The sequence below is a fragment of the Camelus dromedarius genome, chromosome 7 (assembly GCF_036321535.1).
Source record: "Camelus dromedarius isolate mCamDro1 chromosome 7, mCamDro1.pat, whole genome shotgun sequence".
NCBI lineage: Eukaryota > Metazoa > Chordata > Mammalia > Artiodactyla > Camelidae > Camelus > Camelus dromedarius.
Window position 1 is genome coordinate 73,841,663 of NC_087442.1, and position 27,180 is coordinate 73,868,842.

General features: G+C 41.9%; 1 protein-coding gene across 12 annotated transcripts in view; it reads right to left on the minus strand.

The window, feature by feature from the left end:
* The window catches only part of PHTF2 (putative homeodomain transcription factor 2), a 178,213-nt gene that overhangs the window by 22,079 nt on the left and 128,954 nt on the right, over nucleotides 1-27,180 (minus strand). Inside the window, exon 21 of one of the 12 annotated variants that reach the window (XM_064487646.1) lies at nucleotides 8-139. The exons of the other annotated variants lie outside the window; for them this stretch is intronic. The gene's annotated coding sequence lies outside the window, so the exon portion shown is untranslated. The remainder of the gene's footprint in view (nucleotides 1-7; nucleotides 140-27,180) is intronic. 12 annotated transcript variants of the gene reach the window in all.

Consider the following 27,180-nt stretch of genomic DNA (forward strand, 5'->3'; position numbering starts at 1 on the left):
GACTCACCTTCCAAGCAGTGGATCATACACACCCCAGAAACTGTGAAGTGTGTGGCTCCTGAGGTCTACACGTGCCTGGAATAGCTTCAAATACGTATTCTAAGTGCGAGGCACTCCGCCAAAAACCTGACTGCTGTTCCTGCAACAGAGGTGGGTTTGCTGTGAAGCTGAAGAAACTCAAGTTTGCATGAGCCCTGAAGCTTATTTGAAATTTTATATTCTCTTTCTTAATGAGTTTCTCTCAAACTCTGTTAAGCTTGGGGCTCCCCAAAGATGCATCTGTCCCAGCCCTATTTACTGATACTACTGTTTTTCATGCCAAACTCATGGCAAAATCAAATGACCTAATTGCTGAAGAATTTGGACTTCACAGAGATTTTTCAGACAACCATAGTGCCAGACCGGATGCCTGTAACATTACCAGAGTGCTTTCCAAGTCTTAAAAGAGTAAGCGCACTGCATCTGATGATAAGGTCTGCGTCATGTCTAGTTCACTGAGGGCACCAACTAAGATGATTATGATTACTGGTGGTAACAGTTGCTATAGTTTGTAAACACTTGGGTATAAACAATGTAGCAACAACCCAGAATTCAACCAACCTCTTGCTGGGCATTTGGTGGCATTTCACCCAGGCAGCCCAGGGATCAGGGACTCCAGAAAAGCTCGTCTGTGTCACCACCCTAGGAGGTAACTGGCAACCACAAATGAGAGCCCTGTCTGTTTTTAAGGGTTCTACGGGTTTAATGGGATCTTTTCTTCTGATGAAACTGCCTCTTGGAGAGTGATTTCACCAGGAAGAACCTGAGAATCTTGTGAAGAAACAAGTGACCTTTCTTTCTTAAGTGGAAGGTAAATTATCTAAAACCATAACCATGTGTATCCGTGTGAAAGGAAATGAAACCTCCTGTGATTTCTTCCCACTGAGAAACATGCATTCCTGGGGTTCACAGAGACTTTCCAGGGGGCCCATGAGCAGGGATGGCTAAAATGGAATCCATTTCCAGAACTTTAGCTTCAATTTTTATGCATTTCAAACCTGTGGACTGCCAACTGCCTGTTCCCACCTGCCCTACACAGAGGCCCCTTACATTATGAAAGAAAGATTGCACCTATCCCCAGTCCTGCATTTTACTCTGGTTCGTCACCTTCAAGTTTAAATCTTTTAGGGCATTAAACAAAGTGACAATTAGAGAATGCAGCCCTCCTGAGAGAGAATCAGAGACAAATTAGAGAGCGTCAGTAAGAAACATTTACGTGGGCAATGCCTTCCTTCAACCCAGCAGCCCTGGTGGGGTTCCTATCTATCAAAGAGTTATCACCCACATTTATCTGAATTTTAAAATAAAGTCAGTCTTTTTCTGATTGAATGTGTGGTTTGGCTATTTGTCTGGCTTGACCACAAGGACTGGCTTTGCCAGTTCAATTATACAGCAGGTATTTCCCATAAATTAAATGAGTTAAACCTACAACTACAAGGTTTAAATAAAATATATTTAAAGCATATATAAAAGAGAAAGTACATCCTTTGCAATATTTAAATTTGTGATAAAAATGTAGATGTCAACTTAAAAATGAAACTGAATATAGAGTTTTATAAAATGATTTTAGGGGCTATGTGAACTAAAAGGAACACTCAGGCAAACCCCTTGAACTTGGTATAACAGAAGTTTTAAAATACTGTTGCGCACCTGCTATACATAAAACATTACAGGTGAACAGAACCCAGCCCCTATTCTCAAGTTGCCTATAATCTGGTTAGGAGATCAAGACAGTTAACACAAGACAACGTGGGAAGTGTGACATTGGAATGCTGGATTCTGTAGGATGCAGAAATAGTTGGATGCACTTAGAAGTCATCTGGATAAGGGGCATTTTAGTTGGGTTTTTAAGGATGGATAGACTGAAGAGGCAGAGGAGGTATAAGGGATTGCAGCATGAGGAAAGTCAGAATTAAGGAACTTGTAGGTATGAATGTTAGAGAAATAGTGAATTGTTTATTTTGACCAAGTGTGAGTCTGTGTGCGTGTGTGTGCGCGCGTGCGCACGTGTGTGTGTGTGTGTGACAGAGAGAGAGAAAGAGAGAGAGAAGTATAAACAGAGGTAGGGCCAAACAGATCACAAATGCTATCAGTGAGCAGTGGAGAGTCATTTAGAGGTTTCTGAGTAGAGAAGAGAGAAAATCAGCACTCAGCTCTGGAAGGAAGTCCTGGCAGTCCTGTCCAGGTGAAGTGGAGGTGGGAGATGCTCTGGCAGGCACTGACATCAGTCCAGTCAGTCCAGGTGACAGAGGAGATGTGAGCCCCTGGACTGGTGCCGAGAGACAGAGACTCTGATGTAAGCCTGGCACAGGGTAGACGTTTGACGCATACACATTTTTTAATTGTTGTTATTATTGAGAGAGATATATAAACGTTTCCACAATGGCTATTTATCAGGTGTCAGCCATGTGCCAGGCACCGTGCAGAGCGCTGAGACTGCAACCTTGAACTAGACGGCACTACCCACCGCACAGAGATCTTACAGTCTTTTGAACATCTGGAAACTAATTCCACAACTAGTTATGTAATTGCTGTTGGAATAAGAGCTACAAAGGAGAAGTGAAGGAGCCAGAGGGGATACAGCCCAGGAAAGCTCCTAAGGAAGCAGCTGCTGGGCCAACCAAACCTGCGCAGGTACGAGAAGGGAGCAGTCACAGTGGGAGCTGCACAGGGGAGTCCAGGCCTCGAGGAACAAGGTGACAACCCACCCGAGTCTGCCAAGGATGGGCCTGGGCAAACCAGGTGGTTCAGCCACCCTAGAGGGAAGGCGTATGGACCAAACGGACAAATCTGAGGGCCGGACAGCAGCAAGTCACCTGGGGGCAGAGGACGATGAGAACTTGCCTGCAGGAGGCCTGGGACAGGACCTGGGCCTCCATTCAGCAGAGGGCAGGCGGTCACTGGTGGGTTTTCACTGGGTAGGATGGCCTGATGTGATTTGGGTTCCCGTCCAGAACACTGGGACTGGAGTGGAGACCACCGCTGTGATCCCTACTCCCTCCCTCTCTCCTGTGACCTTCAGGCCCTCTGTCCTTTCCCCTCGGCCTCCCCCAACTTCTGTCTCAGACAGCGCCAGCCTTTCTGGGAGGACTTGGGAAGCCTTGCTGTTGCATTTCAACCCTGAGAACAATTTTCCTGGGCAGGTGTCTAATCAGTACACAGACTCACAACTCTTACAGGTTCTCTGCTTTTCTCTGTCATCAAGGTGTGGATCACATATTTATCTTGTGCTTCTGCAATTAACCCTCACAGTGCCTGGCATATAATAGGCACTCAGTGAATACTTGCTGAAGGTTGGATTTTTTTTTTTTAACTGGCCTTATCTATAAATCCAACACAGTTTCCTTTGAATAAAAATGGTTTTCAAGTGGCCCTGACTAGTCAGAGTGGACAGTTTGCAATTTTTCTCCGACTTGCTGCTATTTCTACAAAATTCTGACAGAAAGGCTTGATGTTTTTATTTGAACATCACTTGGGATGAAGGCTAGCTTCTACAACTCACCCATGTGCTTTATCCAAAATAAGCCCAGTAACTATTTCCCTTTGACTTTCTCTCATTCCTGCTCAGGCCCAGCTTTGTCCCAAAGCCAGCAGGACTTGAGAAGACAGGGCTCTGGCTCTTATTTCAGGAAGATAAGGTCAGGACAAGAGCAACACTGATAGGGCAGGCCTTCTTGTTCAAGCCTTCCTTGCTCAGAACCCAGGGAGAGACTTTCCACTCGTATCCTTGGCTGAGTTCTAGCACACTGGGCCCAGCTGGTCAGGGTTCCTTAGACGACCTTGGCCTCCCCCCTGTAAATGTTTGCAGGAAGAAGGCAAAAGGGCCCTGCCTCTCTGCTCCAACTGCATATCTGCCCAATGCCACACACACACACCCCCACACACAACACATACAATCACGTATCCCATCTGACTCTGCCCAGCTCCTGTCACTCATGTCAAGTAGCCTTTAAGTGATGGCACTTTTGGGTGGGCTCTTCCCGCCAACCTTGTTGCTGCAGCCTATACCGGGCCCGTGTTCACCCCCAGCCCCTTGATTAAGAGACTACCTGAGCCCCCTGCATGGACCGTTCAGGATCAAAGACCCTCGTGATCTGCTCTCCACCAAGCCTCCCACCAGATGAGGCAGATCATTCACAACCAATCCCCAAACATAGCTCCACTCTGTTTTTAATCTGAGTCAACAAATACAAAACACTGATTTTTTTTTTCCTTAACCATTGCTGTCATCAAGGAGTTAATGGCATGAGGGCTTGGTAGCTTTTAAAGTATAGTCAGGTACAGATGTCTTAAAACATGGAGTCATCTGGAACATATGCCTGTTTTAAAGGCGTTGGGGCAGCCAGGGATGATTTTGTCCTCAGCTACTCTACCAAGACACTTTCAAACAGAAGCAGTGAATTGTCTGAACTACCCCCAGAAGACTAGCTGCTGTAACAAGTAGATACCACCCTCCACTCCCCGAAAAGGCTCACTTCTTACTCAGGTAACAGGTCAGGAGTTGCTGGTTCAAGAAGCAGTTTATTCAGTTATGTAGAGGCCCACGTTCCTTTCATTCAGTGGCTCTACCATCCCCTAGAGTCTTGCTTGCTTTTGAACGAGGGTCTGAGCACCAGAAGCACTGCCATTCCCTGGAAGCTTGTTAGAAATGCAAGATCTCAGGCCCTGCCCTGGACCTACTGTACCAGCCCTGTGTTTTAAGATGTCCAGATATGGGTGACTCAGGTACACAGAAGTCTGAGAAGTCCTGCCTTAGAACCTCAGAACCCTCTACATCCAGAGAGCAGAAGGGGAAAAAGGGCTTGCAGTGAGCAGTTCATTAAAGTCTCACTCTACAAATGACAGGTCACTCCCAGCCCCATTTCATTAGTCAGAAGTTACATGGGTACACCTGACACAAAGGACTCTGGGAAATGTAGTTCCTGACTGGACAGCCATCTGGCACTCCACACTATGGAAATGAGAGGACAGATTCTAGTGGACAGACATTTCCAACTCACAGTATTTTTTTGTATTTTTTTCCATGTGAAGAAAGAATATTTCCTTCTCTCTCCTAGAAACTGCCTTGGGTTAAGGCAACATGGAAATTTTTCCAGCTTCCTTTGGGGTCTTTGTGTGTGTGTGTGTGTGGATTTTTTTCCAGCTTGATCAAGGAATAACTGACAAATGAAAGTGTATATATTTAAAGTATAAAACATGATGATTTGATATACATACACAATGTGAAATGATTCATTTTAATGAAAATATCCATCACCTCAAGTTGTTAACTTTTGTGTGTGTGGTGAGAATGCTTAAGCTCTACTTCTAGCAAATTTCAAGTATGTAATTCTGTATTATTAATTATAGTCATCATGCAGTTTTCATTGAGAAGGTGGTCCAGCCTGGTGCTAGGTGGACCTGTGTACTGGACGAGAAGGAGCTCCCACAAACCATCACGTCCATGGGTCTGCGACCACATGCGGTTCCCGTTCCCATCAGTGCTGCTTCCCTCCTCACTCTTAACACAGAGAGCAACCCTGAATGACCTTATCTTCTGAATATCTGAGGCATCCAACAAGGGATTAGCAAACTTTATCTACAAAGTGTCAGATAATAAATATGTGGAGCTAAGCAGGCCATTCTGTCTTTGTTGGAATCACCCAGCTCTGCCATTCTGGCATGAAAGCAGCCCAGACAAAATGTAAATTAGTCCACATTATATACACACAGTGTGGGAGAACTGTAGTTCATTTCTACAAATCTTTACTGAGTATTTATTAAGCTACTTAATGCCTCTGGTCCAGTCCAGATATAAACTCTCTGAGGGCAGGAATCATTTCTATCTTGTTCCTTATTATAGTCCTTGAACATAGCACTATCATGGGCACATTTAAATGAAAGGAAGAATAGTTAAATCAGTGTCTGACATAGAGAAATCTGCAGACTGGAGAAGGTGTAGCAAATGCCATGGGGTCCCTCCTGGCCATGGGGACCGCACAGTCACGGTGGCCAGGTAGGATCAGTGCAAGACAAGAAAAAGCCATCAGCAAGGTCATCAGTCTTTGATAATCTGGCCCGGAAGGGCCCGCACAGACCAGGGAAGCCTGAGGCTTTTACCTTCTTGTCCATTACATCAGACCATTTAGCACCAGTACGAACCACCTTCACAAAGGAAGCTGCATGGTAACTAGTTAACAAACCACACTGTACACTTGAATTTTGCTGAGAGTAGATCTTAAGCATCCTCATCATGCACATCTCCTTAGTGAGCAGCTGACCAAAGGGGAGAGCAATACTGCTTTGACAGCAAATACCGGGCCCTGCACCAGGCTATGCACCACATGTGTATGCAGGGGAGAAACAAGCAGGGCTCTGTTAACAGGGTACTTGCTGGGGGGAGTCTCAAAATCAAATATGTAGGCCCTGACAAGAGAAGTCACACTGAAGGGACTGCAAAGAGGAGAAAAGGTGGTCAAGGTCAGGAGCAGTAACAATGATGAGGAAATGAGCTTTTAATTAGCATGAGCTGTGTGCCCAGCACTTTTTCACATATTGTCCAGCTTTATCCTCACAGTGACCTCAGATGTTCATAATATTCTCCCCGCTCCTCCAAAACGGCTTTTGTCTGGGTCACAGTATCTCATTCCAAGACTTACGGTAAAGCTACACAATGTCTCAACTTCCACGTGATTAACATTTGGGGTTGGGTAATACTTTGCTGTGGGAGACTGTCCTGTGCATTGTAGGATGTTTAGTAACATCCCTGACCTCTACCCACCAGTGACGACAACTAAAATTGTCTACAGACATTGCCGAATACCCTCGGTTGGGGAATGGGGGTGCGCGGCAGGGGAGGCAAAACCGTCACCAGTTGAGAACCACGAAGCTACAGCAACCCAGACTGTGAGGTACCGGCAAATGACAGACACAGATCAATGGAACAGAATTCATAAACACATCCGTACGTAAGCCTCAATGAATAGTCTTTTTAACAAATATATACACACACCTTGATGCATGCCTTGCACTGTGTACAGAATTTAACTCAAAATAGATCAGAGACCTCAATGTAAAGCCTAACAATTTGATAAATTGGACTTCAGTAAAAAACTAAAAACTTCTGCTATTCAAAAGACACTGTTAAAAATGGGAAAAAAAAAGCAGCCACAGACTGGTAGAAAATATTCGCAAAACAAAAATTTGATAAAGGAGTTGTATCCTAAATATATATTTTTAGAAGTTTGAAAATTCAATAATATAAAAATAAATCAAATTATAAAAGGTATGAAATATTTGTAAAGATACCCATCAAAGAAGATATAGATGCTCACCATTATTCGTCACTAGGGAACTGTTAATTACAACCATAAGGAGACACCACTATACACCCAAAATTTTTAAACTGACATGCATTGATACTGGGAATGCAAAGTGATACAACCATTCTGGAAAACAGTTTGGCAGTCTCTTCAACAGTTAAAATACACTCACCAAAAATCCCTGCGATCCCCACTCTGAGGTACCTACCCAAGTGAACTGAAAACCTATGTTCACACAAAAACCTGTATGTGAGTTTCTATAGTGGCTTTATTTCTTATTCATCTAAAACTGGAAACAACTCCAATGTCCCTGAACTTGTGGCTGGATAAACACACCAAGGTACATGTATATACTGGAATACTACTCAGCAATAAAAAAAACCAATGTACTGTCACACACAGTAACATAGATGAATGTCAAATGTACTAAGCTGGGCCAGAGGGATCCAGGCTCAAAAGGCTACATTATGTGCAGGTCCATTTGTAAGACACTCTACAGACATAACTCTTGAAGACAGAAAACTAAAAGGCCAGAAAAGAAGACAGAGGTGGCCAGGGGCTGTGGGTGCCTGCTGGATCTTAGCTTAAACCCCATGGTCAATCACCATACTCCCTCCCTTACACCTTGCCCCTCTCAGCTTCTCTGCATTCACTCATCTCAACCACAGTCCTAGCTCAATCCCGTCTCTGTATATGCCTTGCCTATCTCCACACATGCTGACTGGTCAGTGAAAAGCACCCAACCACACTGACTGGTCTCTCTGAATTCACGACCCCTAACTCAGGTGGTCCTTGTATGCTGCTAAGCAAATGGACTGCCCTTCCCTGGCCCATTCCCGGGGATGGGCCCGTTCCCGTCCCAATCTCACAGATGACTGTTTCATACTTTCTTGTTTCCCTCAACTCGCTAACACCTCCTCCCTAATCCTCACTCTCAGCAGGTGTCCTTGCGTCCTAGATCTTGCTTCCTAGATCATCCTTGCTTCCTGAATTCCCACCACCACATCTACACTTGTATATGTGCCCAAGCACTCTGCCTCCAAGCCTTTTACTGTCAATCTGTCTATGCTACAAGCAAATGCCAACCCTTTCACTTCTGCGCTAGATTCCTCTTGCTTACTCAAAGACCATACTCCAGCAATTCTCTCTTTTCTCCTGCAGCATCCATTTGTCCCTGTCTTTGATTTCTCTCATCAGCACACAGGCTATTTTGTCTCAAAATGGCAGGTATGTTCCTTAGGGATTTCCATTTGCTTTTTTCCTCTTGGGAAGATGCTCCTGTCCAAGATAGCTACATGACTCTCTTCCTCTCCTCCCCAGGTCCGCTCCCAACGACAGCTCTCAGGGATGCCTTCTCTGGCCACCCTGTCTAAACTGCAACCCCACTTGTGGTAGATATACCCTAAGGTGACCCTTAGTGAGCCACACCCAGGGGTCCCCTCTCCTCAAGTGAGGGAAGAACCTGTTACTTGCTTCTAATAAAACAGAGCCAAGGTAACGGGATGTCCCCTCCTTGGTTAGGTCACAGTATACGGCAAGGTGACGGGCTGTCACCTGTGCCTTAAGACTCCCTCATAGACCACAGCAAGAGCTTCTCCCTGCTGTCAGGAAGTCAGCTGCCATACTGTGGAAGAGCCAGTGGAGTGGGGAGGCCTCCATGACCTGAGACTGGCTTCCAGAGACAGCCATCAAAAAACCGAGGCCATCAGTCAAACAACTACAAGAAATTAAATTCTGCCAACAACCCAAATGAGCTTAGAAGAGGATTATTCTCCAGTTAGTTCTCCAAATGACAGTTCAGCCCAGCTGGCTCTTTGACTGCAGTCTTGTGAGACCCTAGGCAGAGGACTCACTTAAGTCATGCCCAGACTCCTGGACCCACAGAAACTGTGAGATAATAAACGTATGTGCTGTTCCAACCTGCTAAGCTTTTATTATGCAGAAAAACAAAAAACTAATACATCCCCCGAACACTCCTTGTTACTTTTTTCTGCTTATTTTTTTTGCCTAGCACTTAGAACCATTTACCATGTTCTGTTTTACTGATTTACCTTGCTTATAGTCTACATTTCCCCCTCTACTCCTGAATGTAAGTTTCACTAAGACAGGGATTTTTGTCTAACTTTTTTTGCCACCATTATATTCTCAGTGCCCTGAACAGCCAGCCTCAATGTTCATCGAGTGAATGAATACTGAACAAATGCTAACTCCTGTTACCTGAGCAGAGGAATTCATGAAGCTCACATTTACCTCGGAGAGGTAAGACAGGAGGAAAGGTTTGTATTGTTTTAAACTTGTTATTATGGAAACGTTCAAGCCCTGCTTGAAGAGACAATGTGATGGGTCCAAATCACAGCTTCGTGCTGGTCTAGCTGACCCCAGTGGTGAACGACACATTTTTAGGTTAGCATTCTTCAAGGACTTTTGACTTGACTCACATTTAAAAATACACTTCACATTATGTCTCAGGAATACATTTATTTACCTACAGAAAAAAACCGAAACACAGGTTTCACAAAATAATACTCAACCTTATCATGTGCTCTGATGGTTTCCCATTCCATTTCATCCTGTTGTATTTCATCTTTTAAAAGCTATGTAAGACCAACTGATAGGTCCTAGATAAACCCTCCAGGCCATCCTCCAGGGAGACCAACCCTCTCAGTTGTCAAGCACCTCCCAGCAGCGGACTGCTGCGGGTTTGACATTGTTCTTTCTGGTGAGGCCGGTGAGGGCATCTTCTGTGCTGCCTGGAAGGCAGACGCACCTGCCTCAGCAGACAGCAGAGCTGAGGGGCCGGGCTGTGAGAGCACCTGGGCCAGGAGCCACTCCTCTCCGCCTGCAGCTGAGCCACAGGAGGACTCCGGGGCTGATGCTCTTCAATGTTAGTTTAATGAATGTTCATCTATTTCAAAGACCCTAAAACATCCAAATATTGTTACAAGTAATCTTTAATCATGGTCAGTCTCAGATGTCTAAATGGTCCGTCAGTCACTGGCATTTGGTACTTGAATCTCTTGATTGTAAAGTGTTTTTAAAAATTACTAAAACATTAGCCACGTTACATGGTTCCAAATGGCATAACTTGTAAAGCTAATGAAAAATTATGGCAAAGCACTTTCCATATAGCGTGAACTAATCAGTGAGCCCAGAAAAGCCAATGTTGATGAAGTGCCATTAAGTTCTGGCATGAAATGCCACCTGCAGGTAAATTTGGTGTAATTTGCCTTTCTGCAAGTAGTTTTCTATTTATTTGAATGTGAAATGAATCCCAAGGATGGTCAATGATGAAGATGTTGCCCCTTCAGAACTGATTTGATTTTAAATGTATTTGGCCTTCTTTTTTTTTTTTTTTTAAACCATGTTGTTTAAGGGAAATGATTTTTTAAACATTGCTTTTTAAGTTTCAGGCTCAACAGTGCAGCCAGAGGGGAAATGTACCAGACACCTTCCTCCCTTGCTGCCCGTGGCACCTTTAGGGTGCCAGTGTAAGGAAGGTGCTGGGAGACAAAGATCTCAGAGAGAAATCAGGAGTAAGGGAAGGTTATCTACAGGTTATCTTGGCTCTCCTCTCCTTTTCAGCCCCCATTTCCCTCCCCTTCCCTGTGGGCTCTGCCCCTGTTCACTCTGATTCCTTTCCTCAGGTCAGATGGCTCATTTCTCTTCTCTTTTATTCCCATTAAAACATTCCTGACCCATGTCTCACTCCTGTAGGATAATATTTTGGTTTAACGGATTCCTCTGCTAAGGTAATACTTTTGTCACCATGAGGAAGCAACAGCCAAATCTACAATGTGAGAGGCTCTGCAGGACAAATGACCCAGTTTTTCTAGTACATGAACAGCATGGAGAGAGGAGGAGAGATGAAGGCATGCTGGGGAGAGGGGAGGAGGTGCTGTTATAGCAGACAAGAGACATCCATCAGATTCAGCCTTGTCTCAAAGTAGAGACAAGACGTGAATGAATCCCCAGTTACCCATCACCCATCTTCAACACTTCTCATTATTTTGCTCTTCTTCCCAGAGTTCATGTTATTTTACCCACAAACACTTCAGTACGTATCTCCCACAGAAATACAATCTGACGAGAAGTTTTCAGCCTCAGAGAGGCACTCTCCTAGAAGTATCCCTGTGACTCTAAATGAGGGTTTGCTCTAAGGACACCACTGACATCTGTAAAAACACCCTGTTCCTCTACACATACCCTCAGGACAAAATTCCTTCTGGACCTGGCTTAGGAGAAACGCCACAGTTTCTCACTGGAACACTGAAAATTCAGTACACAATCAAATTTTCCTTTATACAAGATGTGCTAGGAAGCTGAGAGACAAATCTGTGGCCCACCATGGCCGATGTCTGCACCCTGTAATACGAAATTGTCTACAGCATCATTTCCAGCTCTAGTGAGGCCCTCTCCTTGCTGTTTCTTCTTCTTTCTCATCTATTTCTAATCTGTTACCTTATTGTATCTGTATGTTCCTGTAAGCAGAGGTGTGCTGATGAACAACTGGTTCACTGAAGAGAATATAATATATATATTTAACAAATTTGCTGCTATATATAACATATAATCCACAGCAAGGAAAAATAGTAAAAAATACAATACTCCTGACTGCAAATTCCATGCAGCAAATTGGTTCTCACAGAATGCGCTTGTGATACCTGTCAAACTTTTAAGCCACAGCTAACCTATGGCTGCAAGCAACAATCAAGAATAGTTCAGACATGAATGTCGGTTGTTATTTCTATTTACTTTAACAAGGAAGATGGAAGTGAAACAACAAAGATCTATGTCATAAGTCAGAACTTCATTCATTCCTCATGATGCCAACAATTTTTGCTAAATTGGTTAACTGTTTTCAAACACTGGAAGAACATGCCCTCAACTTTTTGCATTATTCAGAATGTATCTGCTATAGATGCAACACATTTTTAGTGTTTACTGCCCCGTTACCACTTTCTCCATCACTTTATGAAATCCAGACAATCAAGAAAGCAATAAATAAAGCCTTGATTTGTAGTGTGTGCCCATTTCCCTAGTGTAAATACCCCCACCATGGCCAATTTCAAGACACCAACATGAAGTTGCCAAACGTGGATTTAGGACGAGACAGGCAGCAGGACACCCCTCTGCAGCATTTTCACCCCACAATGGACACAAATAACCTCAGAGGTGTAAGTAACAACAGGAAAACATAATTAGGAAGTGATGAATTTGAGTATTTATTACAATTAAGTAAATTATATTAAAAATAAAGGTCGGTTTATATATACAAGTTAATCTTTAATAATGACTGTGTTTAACAAATGACTTGCAAGATTTCTAAAAGTTTAACGATAAATTTTTCATAAGCCAGTACAAGAAAACTCCAGCACACCACTGTCTGTAAGCTACCTAAAATAATTTTGGAAATGGGGGTGGGAGGATATGAAAAATGAATAGATTAATACACACTTGTGGGGACTGCTCTTCTGGTAGGATTACAGATTGCAATTATGTAAGTCCCTCCCTGGGAATACTAGATCCTGGATTAACTGTAACAACATACTTTTTAAAGCACTGCTGAATTATTTACAATAGCCAAGACATGGATATAACATAAGTGTTCACTGATGGATGAATAGATAAAGAAGATATGGTATATATATCTAGTGGAATATTATTCAGCCATTAAAAGAAGGAAATCCTGCCATTTTGTGACAACATAGATGGACCTTGAAGGCATTATGCTAAGTGAAATAAATTAGACAGAGAAAGGTAAATACTATATGGTATCACTTGTACGTGGAAACTAAAAAACTAAACTCACAGAAACAGAGATCAGATTGGTTTACCAGAGGCAGGGGGTGAGCATGGGAAAAATGGGTAAAGGTGGTCAAAAGGTACAGATTTTTGAGTTATAAAATAAGTAAGTTCTAGGGATGTAATGTAAAACATGATGGCCATAGATAACCATACTGTATCGTATATTTGAAAGTTCGTAAAATAGTAAACCTTAAAAGTTCTCATCACAAGGAAAAAAATCTTTGTAACTATAAGGTGACAGATGTTAACTAAACTTAGTGTGGCTATCATTTCACAATACATATGCATATGTCAAATCAATATATTGTACACCTTAAATTTATACAATGTTCTATTTCAAGTATATCTCAATAAAACTGGGGGAAAATAAAGTATCGCTGAGCTCAAACAAAAATATGTGAAACCACTCAGGTTCAAAGGGCAAAACAGAAGTAGTGAGCCACAGGTCAGTAGACAATAAATGGAAAACAAAACCAAAAATAACCTCCAAAACAAAACCAAACAAACAAGCTTGGTTTGCCCTGCAGGTCAATGCTTCCATCCCGGAGAGAACCAGAAGGAGCCACCTGGACCACACAAAGTAAGGAGGTGAACCTCAGACTCCTACACTGAGCCAGGACCCTCAAGAGGGTTATGTTCAGAGACGTCAGGACAAAAAAATAATTCGCCTCCCAGCAAAAGAAGCCTACCCAGAGTCTGGATCATCTCCATCATAACTCCATGTGGAGAAAATGTGAATAATAATTTTTTTTTCTCAGAATTTGCATCCTTAGGCCTTACTTCACGCTGGTGTGAAGGTTACATTTGCATTACTCCTTCTGTCAAGCTCTAGGATAAAGAGTAAACGAACCCAGCAAACAACGTGAAGAAATGCTCAAAGCAGCAGTGGGCTCACAGGGCATCATCGCCCTTCTAGTTGCAAACTCACTTCCCTGAACTATTCTGCAGCTCAAAGCATCTCTCTGTCCCCTCTGAAAAATAAAATCCAATATAATACTTAAGAGCTTCAGATTTCATTTTTATTTTTCCACTCCACCCTTCCTTCCTGAGCATCCATAGCCTGTAAGGGCACTGCTGCTTACACAGTTAAGTGCACACAACAGCATGAACTCTTACAGCGCGGAGGGACCTGCCCAAAGGTCCCCATGTGTTCCTGCTAGACTGGTCTCTTCCCTTTCCTTATTCCCTCTCCTTCCCTCATAGGGTCTATAGAAGTAGGTAAGCAAGTAAGTAAGTAAGCAATAAATAAATAAATAGACACACACACACATACTTAATAAAATATAAGTTAAAACAAAGTGTTTGTGAAAGTGGTGTCAGGTTGGTAGCACTACCTAATGCCCAAGCAGAACCAAGCACAAGTCTCTAGAGGAACAAATTCAGTTCAATCAAATATGATTCCTCAGTTAAAAATTACCAAATATATAAGGAAATAAATCAACATGGGTAGGAGTCATGAGAAATAATACACAATAGATTTATATCCCCAAGAACCTCTGATATTAGAACCACTAGAAACAAAATCACTATATATAAAATGTTTAAAGAAGATCATGGATTCAGAAAAGGATCAAGAAACAGAGAATCAGGAAGATTTGAAAATGATTTATATAAAAAATTTTAGAAAGGAAAAATGCTATTAAAACTGAGTGGATTAAACAGTAGATTAAATACACTACAAAAAGTAGCAGCAAACTGGAAAACAGATCCAAAGAAATTACCCCAAATTAAGCACACAGATACAGGTATGGAAATAGAAAATATGACAGTAAAGAGAGATGAAAGATAAAATGAGAAGGTTTAATAGATGTCCAAAGGAAATAACGGCGTTAAAAAGGAAATAACAGAAAATGTTAAGAAACAGCAGTCAAGATTTTTTTTAATTCATGAGACATTAATCCACAGATTAGAAGCACATAGATAAATAAAAAGGAAAAAAATCCCATCTAGACCTGTAGTAGTAAAACCACAAGACAAGAAAGACAAAGATGATCCCAAAAGCACCCAGAGAAGAAAGACTTCTTGGTTACAAGTAATAATCAGACCAACATCCAACTTGCCTAGAGCTACACAGGCAGCCACGAATGGGCGGGGAATCTCCACTGAGAGACAGTAACTGTCAACATAGAATTCTACAGCCAGCAAGTTGTCTTTCAAAAAGAGAGGTGAAACAACTAAAGTGAGAGAGTTTACCAATAGGGCATGCACCTACAGGGAAGATATACTTGAGAAGAAAAGACAGGGCTGAGAAAAGACTGAATAAAGAAACCAGTAAACATGGAAATAAATATAAACACCAACTATAAAGAATAAGAACAATTTCTAATTTTTAGGGTTTAAACAACACTCAACAATAGCTTGGAAGTAAGGGGGGATGATCTCAGTTAAAGTGGGTGGTCAAATGTGCTCAATATCACTAATTATCAGAGAAATGAAATCAAAACTACAATGAGGTATCACCGCACACCAGTCTGAATGGCAAGCATTGAAAAAAATCTACAAACAATAAATGCTGTAGAGGGCATGGAGAAAAGGGAGCCCTCCTACACTGTTGGTGGGAATATAGTCTGATGCAGCCATTATGGAGGACAGTGCAGAGATTCCTTAAAAGACTGAAGGTAGACTTTCCCTGTGATCCAGTAGTCGCACTCCTGGGCATTTATCTGGAGAAAACTCTGACTCAAAAGGATGCATGCACCCCAATGTTCATAGCAGCACTATTTACAAAGGCCAGGACATGGAAACAACCTGTATGTCTGTCCATCGACAGATGACTGGATGGAGAGGTTGTGGTGTGTGTGTGTATATATATATACACACACGCATACACATATACACATACACATATGCAATGAAATGCTACTTAGCCATAAAGAAGAGTAAAATAATGCCATTTCCAGTGACATGAATGGACCTGGAGAGTGTCATACTGGATGAAGTAAGCCAGAAAGAGAAGGAAAATACATATGATATCACTTATATGTGAAATCTATAAACAGGACACAAAAGAACTTATTTACAGAACAGAGGTGGACTCAGAGACATGGGGAACAAACTTATGGTTACCAGAGGGGAAAGGGAAAGATAACTTGGGAGCTTGGGATTTGCACATACTAACTACTATATACAGAATAGATAACAGCAAGGTCCCACTGTATAGCACAGGAAACTATATTCTATACCTTGTAATGGCCTGTAATGAGAAAGTATATGAAAAGGAGTGAGTGAGTGTGTGTGTGTGTGTGTGTGTGTGTGTGTGTGTGTGTGTAACTGAATCACTATGCTGTACACCAGAAATTAACACAACATTGTAAACTGACTATGCCTCAATAAAAAAAGAAAGTGGTCAAATGTCCTTATATTTATAGGAAGGAAATTAAGATACTGATTAAATTCATACTGTGATAAATATGCTTAGTTTCAAGGACAAACACTAAAAATGTAGAAATAGAGGTTGTAACTTCCCAATCAGTAAAAAGAGGGAAATGGAGTAAGAAAATAAGAGAGCAAACAAGCAAGGAAAGGCAATCCATTCAAAAGAAGGTAAAAAAGAGGAGAAAAATGAGCTGTGTATCTAAATGGCGAAATTAAGGACAGTCACCAGGAGGAAGGGAATAACTGGGGAGTACTCCTTCCCTTGACTCATGTGCGCCCACTCCTCCACCCCCTTAAGCCAGGCTGCCTCCAAGTTCAGTGGCTGCCTGTCAGGTGCAGTAACTGGGCACACAGGTGGGAGCAAAGGGTGGGCAGCTAGGCACCCAAGCTCTAGACATCCTTTCTCAGAGGAGAGGGAGGTTCTGCTCTTTGGGTTCCAAATCAATAGCCTTTCAGGATCTTCTGAGCAACCCTGGCTCAGTCTGATTCCCCCTCTCCCAGCTGCCTCCCCTAAGTCTGTTTAGGTGCAGCATGTAATGTCAAGTGGATGGGCCTGAACAGAGTGGAGTGGTCCGAATGCTAATCCCTGCTCCACCCCAGTTGACTATGTAAACTCAGGACACCAGAGTCATCTCGGCATTTATTTTCCTCATCTGCATGAATGAGGAGGCTGAACCAGACAACTGGCCAGGTCCCTTACACCTCTAATATCCTTTGATTACGCTCCTCATTAAATATGAATTAGGTACATCCAGTTGCAAGCTTTATTTTCTGATCATATTAAACTCTGCTCTCTGTGCATAGCCCTCGTAACTTGCTGTTTATACAACATGTTCATTTGCTCACAAAACACTATAGCAATAGTCTCTAATAGCTTTGTATTCGGTTATTGCCTTTCTTAATAGTGCTTTTCCTAGGACCTCAAGTGAAATCTTTAAAAAATAAAAAAATAAAACAAGTAAAAAACCCTCAGGGACTTCATTTCACTTTGATATATCTCCTTTTTTGCCTTTTCTTATATATTCAGGTGCATCAGGCCTGTTGGGTTGGATCAGATCTTAAGTCCTCTATGCTGGGGACCTAATGGACCTTTACCTACCTGGATTTAGAAGCCACATCCTTCTGACAGTGCACTATTAAGAGTCCCAAATGACCTTTAAGTAGCTAAATTAAATAGTTGTCCACTATGATCCTACTTAAGTGATGCTTTTGATGTGATTAATCACAGGATATTGCTTCACTAACCACCCTCATTAAATTTTCAAGGTGCTGGACTCCAGTCTCTGGTGTGTTTATTGCTGTTCACATCTCTCCCTCAGACAGGTTTAGTGCCTATCATTCTCATGCAGAGGGTACCCCAAAGCCTAATGCTCCCAGTTATTCTCCTCACTTTTGACCTCTCGGGCTCAAATCATTCCCCTGTTTCACTAGAACGAAAGCTGGGAAATGGAGCAGGCTCCTCCTTGACTGATCACTCAAGTCCCACCCAGCCTTCTTTCTTGTGTGCAGGTACTGCACTTAGGTAGACGACCCAGACGCAGGAGTCCAAGACCAGGATGCCACTCTCATCCCCAACATCCTGGATTTCTCCAAATATGCGAGAGCATTCTCTCACCTTTAAGGTCTAGGATGTTCACAGAACTCTCACCTCAGTCTGACCGTTGGCACCTTATGTGACCTCAATCAAACCATTCACGCTGTAGGCACCCAGGATCAACAGGATAACCCTCACCGCTTGGCATTATTGTACCACGCTCATTTAATTCTTGTAATACTGTCAAGAGGGTTGATATTCATTTGGTTGGCATCAGTAAGTCCCAATGAGTGGTTTACAATCTACATCCATTATCACTGGTCTGTGTCTATGCCACACCAGCTGTGAAATGTATTACACGCAACCTGGAGGTAGATGCCACACACAGTTTATAAATAAGGAGACTGAGGCTCTGAGTTGCATGGGAAGAGGGGTAGGGCACACAGCATCCATTTTGCTGGTGCAGACCACGGCAGAGGTGGGGTGGTCCTGGAGACAGAGGGGTGCAGCAGCTTCTTGGTCATGGTCAAGACAGCAGCTCTTTGGCAGCCCAGTTCTAAAATGTGGTTTGGAGTGTTGTTCCTGGAAGCTTGAGCTAGAGTCCATTTCTTCAAACCTTCCTAATTCTATACAATACCTCCCTTAATAAATTCCTTTGTGCAATACTTAAATGTAAGAACTAAAACCATAAAACTCCTAGAAGAGAACATAGGCATAATTCTTGGTGACCTTGATGGTTTCTTAGTACCAAAATAATACCAAAAGCATGAGCAACAAAAGAGAAATAAATTGGATACCACTGGATTATTAACAGGCAGTACTTGGGTGACCTTGATGAGAACAGTTTTGGAGAAAAGTAAGAGGAGAAAGGTAACAAGACTTGTACGTGGAAGTGGCAATGGGCACAGAGAGAACGTAAGAGATATGGCAAGGGATGAATCAGCAAGACTTGACAAGAGAGACCTTTCCCTGTGGTACAGGAAAGAATGAAAAGTCAAATATGGCAAAGATAGCTAATTAACAAAAAATGCTTTGTATTCTGAATTGGTTTGCCAACTGTGCAACCTCTCCAGAGCCACTGAAAAAAAAGGTGGTTCAGTAGTAAATGTGTCCTGTTAGGAAAATACATAAAAATCTCAGTTTGATTTATACACATACACACATTTGTGCACAGAAATGAGATAGGTAGTACACACAAAAAATTCAGTATTTCTTCCTGATTGGGGAGTAATAGATGATTTTAAGTTTCTTTCTTATATTTTTAAATCAGAAAAAAAAAGGTTTTTAAAAAAAATTAATTCAAAGAGTTGTTCAAATTTCATAATATATGAAAGAAGAGACGGGTAAGGAAGAGAGAAAGGCTGGCTTCTCCTTTCCTATCATCTTCCCTCACTTGCCACCTTGCCTCCGTTCTTCCTTTGCTGAAAATTCGCAGGTAGACCAAACCTCCAGAAGTTAAGCAGTTTCTACAGAACTCATTCTGGAAAGTTTAAACCAGGAAAGGAAATCCTCAGGCACAAAGCATAAAGGTGTCATCCACACTTTTCTGAGAGAGGTAGAATCATGTAAGGGTGAAGAGCAAACACCGAGTTTCTGACCAGGCGCTGTCCCTCACTCGTGAGTGCCTAGAGCGCATATATAACCTTCCTAACTGCAGCTTCCTTTGCAGGTGAAGTGGACTAATTGTATAGGTTTTTCTTTTTTTAAGATAAAATGAACTAATGTCTGTAGATGGTTAGGATAGTGCACACAGTAAAAACTGGCGGGTATCACTCTTAGTGTATTCTGCATGAGATTATGAGTTTGACAGCTTTCAAAGGGCAGCAAAAACCTCTAAATGTTAGAATATCTATGCCCAGTGACAAAACACCAGAATTTAGAGTTTTAACAGTGTCCTGTGCTGACATCACCTGAACTGCAGGAGACTAATCGAGCCCTTCAAATGTCACTCCCCGCCTACTCTCTCCCTGACATCCACATGCCTTTAATCATCCAACGTAACAGCGGACTGGATGATCAATGTCAGGAATGAGGCTAGGGAGCTGAAATCACAGAATTACAGCCTCTAAGGTGACTTGAGACTTTAAACCTTGCTATTTAAAAATCTGCTCAAATTTTTAAAATTCAAGCGATCCAAAGAAATAAAAAAAAATATGATTTTCCATATTAGCAAGGGGCTCAGCAAACCATAACCTATAGACCTGTAAAACCTATGCCAAATGAGACAGGGACTCCCCACCAAAATGACAAGTGCAGGGTGGACTAAAGCATGGCAAGAAGGCACCTCAGGGATGAGCAAGTCCAACCCCTTCATCTGACAGAAAGGTCGGGGCATCTTCCCCCGGCCCACGCCCCAACCTGCACATGGCTTCTCTCCCATCATTGACCCACACTGACTAGCAACGCTGGGGTTGCCACATGAACCTCAACACGCAGGCTCTCTGCACAGGAAACTCCCCTCAGGGACTCCTTGGCTCCTCGGACTCCTGAGGGTGGGACCTTCCTGCCCCTAACTTTCCTAGAACAAAACTCTGTTCTCCATTCAAGGGCCTCTACCGGGCAGCTCCAAACTACTCTTCTCATCTTATCCAAAAGATTCTCTTCCTGACTGGAATCTCCCAGATACATATCCCCGTTCTCCCCCCTCCCCTAAAGTGCCTCTCTCCTGCCCATTTCCACTATGAAAAATCCTGCCTAGTCATGAAAACCCAGTTCAAATTGCTGCTCTCCATGAATTCATTCCTGATCACCCCGACATGAAGCAGTGACTCTCCTTTGAAATTCAAAGGGAATCACTGGTTAAACGTCTTCTATAATTATCTAATGAAGAGTACATATGACAAGAGGCTCCATTCTTAGATACTAAAGGAAACTGTGAAGGCCCTGAAGAGTAGGGTCTGCTATTGTGTTAATGTCCTTCCTCAGGACCAAGCAAGAAAAGGGGCTTCATAATGAACAGTGAATGAATGAACGAACGAACGAAGAAAAGAAAGAAAAATCATGTTCCATCTCAGCTCAAGAGACTACCAACCCCTTCAAATGAGATAACGCTCCTCTTAAAGAAGCTACAGCTCAGTCAACACACTGATGGACGAGAGAGAGAATCACCAAAAATGTGAAGCTCGTTGTCATCCACACTAAGCACAACTAATTTTATTACTTCTGTTTTTTTCCCTTCCTTTTCAATAATGAAATAAATCCTCTTGTCAGCAATGGCAAATCTCTATTCTTAAAGTACACTTGGATTTTACTCATTTACTTAGCTTATACATAATTCAAGGGGAATTTTATTTCAGTGTCTTATTTGTGTCTCCTAGTTATTATTCCTTCTGGAAAAGGCCCTTCACATTTAGTAGGTCTAAAGCAGCACTAAAGGTTTTTGGGGTCTCTGCGTGTGTTTTAAACTTCATTTTATTAAGCCTGTAAAGTGGAAGAATGAGCCTGGATGATTATTTTGTGGTGTGTTCAATTTCTAGGATCGTATGAACCCCAGAGAGGAGTGGCAGGAGGATGAGAGATGAAATGTTGAAATACCAGAATACATGCTTATGGTTTCTCAGAAGAGATCTTGTTTGAGCCAGTCTCTAATTGCAGAGGAAATGGCCTTATTCAGAGTTACATAGGCATCTTCTCTTAAATGCCAGGAACTATATTCCCCAGTGCCTGAAATAAGCATTCTTTTCCTTTTTTAAAGAAAGAAGAAATCCATCTTACCCCAGAACTGTGATATAGGGCACTCTCTGTACTGTGTGGAAACTGCAATAAAAATCTCAATGACTTGAGATAAGCACTGAAATCCCCTAGCAGGACAGGCAAGGAGAGAGAAGCTCCATCCATCAACTTCCCAGGGTGTGGTTACCATGTTATCAGAGTTTCCAGTACTTCCATGGGAGCAGAGATAACCCATCAGGAGCTTAGATAAACTTGATTTTAAAAAGAGTATTGTCACTGTATGCAGATGACATGATACTACATATAGAAAACCCTAAAAGCTCAACATAAAAACTACTAGAGCTGACAAAAGAATTCAGCAAGGTAGCAGGATACAAGATCAACATACAGAAACCAGTTGTATTTCTTTACACTAACAATGAAATTGCAAGAAAAGAAAGTAAAGAAACAATCCCTTTTAAAATCGAATCCAAAACAATAAAATACTTAGGAATAAATCTGACCAAGGAGGTGAAAGACTTATACATGGAGAATTACAAAACACTGACTAAAGAAATTAAAGATGACTTAAAGAAATGGAAAAATACCCCATGTTCTTGGATTGGAAGTATCAATACTGTTAAAATGGCCATACTACCCAAGGCAGTCTACAGATTTAATGTGATCCCTATCAAATTACCTATGATATTTTTCACAGAACTAGAACAAACAATCCTAAAATTTATATGGAATCACTAGAGACCTAGAAATGCCAAAGCAATACTGAAGAAAAAGAATGAAGCTGGAGATATAACCCTCCCAGACTTCAGATAATATTACAGAGCTACAGTAATCAAAACAGTGTGGTACTGGCATAAAAACAGACATATGGATCAGTGGAATAGAACAGAGAGCCCCAAAATAAACCCACAAGCTTTTGGTCAATTAATCTTTGACAGAAGAGGCAAGAATATACAATGGAGAAAAGACAGTCTCTTCAGCAAGTGGTGGTGGGAAAACTGGACAGATGCATGTAAATCAATGAAGTCAGAACACTCCCTTACACCATACACAAAAATTAAGTCAAAATGGCTTAAAGACTTAAGACAAGAGACGATAAACCTCCTAGAAGAAAACAGGCAAAAGATTCTCTGATATAAATCTCAGCAATGTTCTCCTAGGGCAGTCTATCCAGGCAAGGGACATAAAAGCAAAAATTAACAAATGAGACCTAATTAAACTCATAAGCTTTTGCACAGCAAAGGAAACCATAGCAAAACAAATAGACAACCTACAGAATGGGAGAAAATATTTGCAAAATGATATGACTGACGAGGGCTTAATTTCCAGAATACATAAACAGCTCATACAACTTAATAACAACAACAACAAAAATCCAATCTAAAAATGTCCAGAAGACCTAAACAAGCAATTCTCCAATGATGTCATACAAATGACCAACAGGCACATGAAAAATGCTTAATATCACTAATTATCAGAGAAATGCAAATCAAAACTACAATGAGGTATCATCTCACACCAGTCAGAATGGCCATCATTCAAGTCTACAAATGATAAATGCTGGGACGGGTGTGAAGAAAAGGGAACCCTCCTACACTGCTGGTGGAATCTAGTTTGGTGCAGCTATTATGGAAAACAGTATGGAGATTCCTCAAAAGACTAAAAATAGACTTACCATATGATCCAGCAATCCCACTCCTGGGCATCTATCCAGAAGAAACTAATTTGGAAAGATACATGCACCCCAATGTTAATAGCAGCACTATTTACAATAGCCAAGACATTGAAACAACCTAATTGTCCATCGCCAAATGATTGGATAAAGAAGCTGCGGTATATTTCTACAATGGAATACTACTCAGCCTTTAAAAAGAATAAAATAAAGCCATTTGCAGTTACATGGATGGACCTAGAGATCATCATTCTAAGTGAAGTAAGCCAGAAAGAGAAAGAAAAATACCATATATCACGCATATGTGGAATCTAAAAAAAAGAAAAAAGAACACTAATGAACTCATCTACAAAACAGAAACAGACTCACAGACATAGTAAACAATTTTATGGTTACCCAGGAAAAGGGGGTGGGAAGGGATAAATTTGGGAGTTTGAGATTTGCAAATGTTAACCACTATATATAAAAATAGATTTAAAAAAAATTTCTTCTGTAGAACACAAGGAACTATATTCAGTATCTTGTAATAACCTTTAATGAAAAAGAATATGAAAATGAATACATGTATATAAAGTTATTAACTTTTTTTAAAAAGAGTATTTAATTGCATGCCTGGGGCACTGGGAAGAGTTTATGGACAGAGGGGGATAGGGGATCAGAGAAAAAAGGCAGATGGTCAGACTCACTACCTACCAGGTAGCACGGATCCTTGAGAAGAGCTTTGTAAGCTGCCAGGAGACCTGACAATGCCACTCCAGGTGTCCTCCCCTGCTGCCTTATGCAGCAGCGCCCTCTTGGCCTCCTCTATGCTTAGGCCTTCATCTCTGGCTTTCCCAAGCTGAGTATACACCTGCCCTTGACAGAAATCAGGCAGTCAGATTTCTCAGTGGCAGACAGCAAAATGCCACAGAGACTAAGGAGAGCTTTAATGAGAACCTGTAGGAAGGTGGAAAACATGTGCCAGCAGTGGGCAGGGACAAAGGGAGACTACATAGAGAGAACACAGCCAGACTCTGGTCCCAGAACCGCCTGGCCAAACACTGCCACAGGTTGCCAGGTGACGTGCTGCTCCATGCTCACCTCTACCTCTGAGGCCACCTTAGGAAGCTCCACTTCTCTGTCTTTGTGTCTGTGGCTCTGCTTGGCTAAGCCCTGGCACATGCTCACGTCCTGGATGGCAGGGAGCCTCTGCAGTGGGTGGCCAGCCCCTGTGCTCCACCTAATTTAGGGTTGTCCTCCAGTAGGGAGTTCAGAAACTAGGCAGTAAAAACAACAATCTCAGGAACCACTTTGCAAGGTCCAGGAACCTAAACTCTAAGGTCCTGTGAGCCAGTCTGACCTCAGAAGTCCTTGGCACCATGTCAGTTACTCAGTCCTAACCTCCTTTGAGGGCTTGCTTTTGCTGCTCAGCCATGACCTCTGGCTAGATCATGGCATCATGGACCAAAAGGGGCTTGGAGACCATCTAGTTTAACAGCATAGATGAGGAAACTGAGGCCTCCAGAGATCAAGCCCCTACCTCCCATCTTCTGACTCCTGAAAGGCAGAGTCTGAATTCATCTGAGCCTGCATCTGTAGGTAGTGTGCACCCTCTGGCTTTAACTTGCATGGTCATTGGCTGTGAATCAGTCTGAACTTGAATGCATTAAAATGTAATGATTTTACTATCCTCAAAATAGAAACCCAATTTCTCTCCTGACATTTCCCATCTACCATTATCCTTGCTGGGTTTTTTTATTAGCCTTCTGCTAGCAAAGTCTCTTGCTAAAATAATTCTGCCTGCTATACTCCTGAAGAATATGTCATAACTGCCTGGGGTGAGCTGGTTAATATTAACCAAAATCTGAAGCTCTTCCCTGTCTGGTTCGGGAAAAAGAAAAAAAGAAAAAAAGGCAGAGGGTTTGGGGGAAACCTGGTATTCTTCCAAGGATTTGTTAGGAACAAGTGCTCAAGAAGGTAGGAATAAGACAAAATGACACTTCTGTTTATAAATCTTTTCAACACTATAAGACCCAGCCAGTTTTCCTAGTGATGTCTGTCTTTATCTGCCTAATGACTGAGTCCTTATCTTATTTAATCAATTCAAGAAATATAAACTATCTTCATTTCACTAGTGCTTAAAATGCCATTATGATTAGGGTGTTCAGCGGTGAATGGTAATATTTATGTTGTTTAAAGTGGAACATCTATTTTAATTGTGATTAATGCTCTCAAACTAGTCAACTAATGTCTAAGTATTAACAGGTGCAGGGAGACAAAAAGGATGTAAAAAAGAACTCATCAAACACAGAAGGCTATACCATCATTGATTGATTTCAAGACTCACATTTAACATTTCTCAATCAATGGCAGTGCTTTAATCTTTTTTAGTCATACATAGAATAATGATATATTTTACAACAGATGGCATCTTAGATTCAATAAAACAGTGTCTGGCAAGCTACTTGTTCAGCTGTTTATTGGGTGATTTATGATTTGGGAAAAAATAGAATGCAGTCATTTCCTTATCCTAACATTTACATGTGGAAAATAAGATTGTCCACAGCGTCTATGATGTAATGAAAATTCCGAATGATATGCTTTCTTTGCGTCAGTCCACTCATGGCCCACTTTACATTTAGTTTCTGGTAAGACCAAATGCTCAAAGGCCTGCATTATCTCTGTATGTTTTACTTTCCTAGAGAAACACACTGATTTGGTTGGTGACCATGACTTTGTCAAGGATAGTCTTATTAACCAGAAAAAAGTAAAATATCAAAGTTAACCTAGTTACCGAAGAACATACAAAAAACTGAGGCCCTAACTTCACATATAGGATCAGAAGACTCAGTAGGGTTGCCTTTTCTTTTCTTTCTGCTTATTAAAAAACAAGCAAGCAAACAAAAAACACTTTGATACGTTCTGAACACTAGTGATGACGGTCTGCCCTGTTAACAGCACTTCCTATGAGTAAACATGAAAGTTACCCATAGAATCCGAAAGATGGATGCCAAGCTGTCTTCAGCTTGTGAGCTGTAGCTGAAGTATGATAAAGACAATTTACAGCTGTTCAGAGATGAGCAACAAAGAGTTCTTGGTTTTACTAACAGGTTCAATGGAGAACTTTAAAGAATGGGGTTTTGAGTCAGATAGAAATGGCTGGAAGGGGACTGAAATCATTCTGTAAACATGATTTAGCATATAATTATACTAAAAGCTGTCATTTATGAAGCAATTTCTATTGCCAACATTTCACCCACATTTTATTTCTGCTAACCTTTCTAATAAACTACTCACTTCTATATGAGAAAATTAAGTCTCGGGGGGAAGTGCTTCCCCAAGATCTCACCTCTGCTTGAGTGAGAGCCGGACTCACACCAGGCCTACCACCTTCAAGGCCCATGCATGCCCTTCTTAACTGGGGCCTGATGCTACTGGTGGGTCATCAGGTCTCTCTGCAGGCTTCTAATTGTGACTTTCTTCTTGAACAAGTGGACTGTGAGTCAGAAAGAGCAGTTCCCACAGGGTGGGTCAGAGATTTGAGTGCTACTACACTGCAGCTGTGCTGTGCAGAGACTGTCCCAACCTGACACCTGAGCTTGCAGGCACTGGGATGAGCCAGTGGTCCTGCGAGCGCATGGTGAGTATTGACTAGGTAAATGCTTGAGAGGGCTTGGGAGTTATGAGTCTGCTTTCAGGACAGTGTGCCTATGGCTCTCCCACCCTGACCCTCACTCTCATAAGTTGGGAGAAAATTCTCTTCTTTTTGACACAATCAGAAACTTTAGGAACTGGAGACCTGA